Source organism: Gorilla gorilla, chromosome 3 (assembly GCF_029281585.2).
Source record: "Gorilla gorilla gorilla isolate KB3781 chromosome 3, NHGRI_mGorGor1-v2.1_pri, whole genome shotgun sequence".
NCBI classification, from domain to species: Eukaryota; Metazoa; Chordata; class Mammalia; order Primates; family Hominidae; genus Gorilla; species Gorilla gorilla.
Window position 1 is genome coordinate 72,377,247 of NC_073227.2, and position 880 is coordinate 72,378,126.

Below are 880 nucleotides of genomic sequence, written 5' to 3' on the forward strand. Positions count from 1 at the left end.
AGATGTTAAGCCACAACTTGTTTTGATGACTAGATGAGGTTGATTTTTAATTTTATGCATAATATAATTTGCATTTAGTGTGCTTACAAAATGCTGAAAAAAAAGTGTCCTTGAAGTAGATTAGGTACATCTGCTTTTGGTTGCTCTATTAGTTATCTCAGCAAATTATTTCTTTGTAGATGCAGCAAAGGTAAATGTCAGCAAAGCTTTGTCCAATTATCACATATTCCTCAGGGAAGCTTTCCACTATGGAATTCACTTTCTAAAAGTAAGCACAATTGTAACAGATGGAGCAAAATCTCAAATACTAAGAGATAGGATGTTTTGCATATCTCAAATTACCATTGCCACTTGAATTAATGACTTGTTCTTCAAATTATTTTACACAATGGCTTTTCTCTTTCAGGATGTTCTTTTACCACCCTTTCCTTCCTTTTTGCCTGGCTAACTGTTATTTATTCTTTAATATCCACCTTAGGTGATAACTTCTTAGGGAAGCCTTTCCTGTTCCCACCCCAATCCCATTCCCAAAACAAGAGTGGGTGCCTTCCTAAATGCTCAGAGGAATACTGTGTGTTCCCCCATTGTAGTAGCCATACCTGTAGTGCCCAACAGCTTGTCTCCATCTCTCACTGGGCCATCTCGAGGGGAGGGACCCTGTCTGTCTCACACCACATTGCTTCTCTGGATCCCATCTGTGTTAGACTAATTAAAGATGAAGTTTATCATTCCAGAAGTAGGCCTTTGCACTGCAAACCCAGGACTGGGTAAAACAAAGCAAGCTCTCATCCCTTTCCTTGTGAGGTCTAGAAGAAAAGGAAAAAGGTAGATTCTTGGCAGGAGAGAGAAGTTAAGAATGATAGTTTCTCGGACCGGGTGT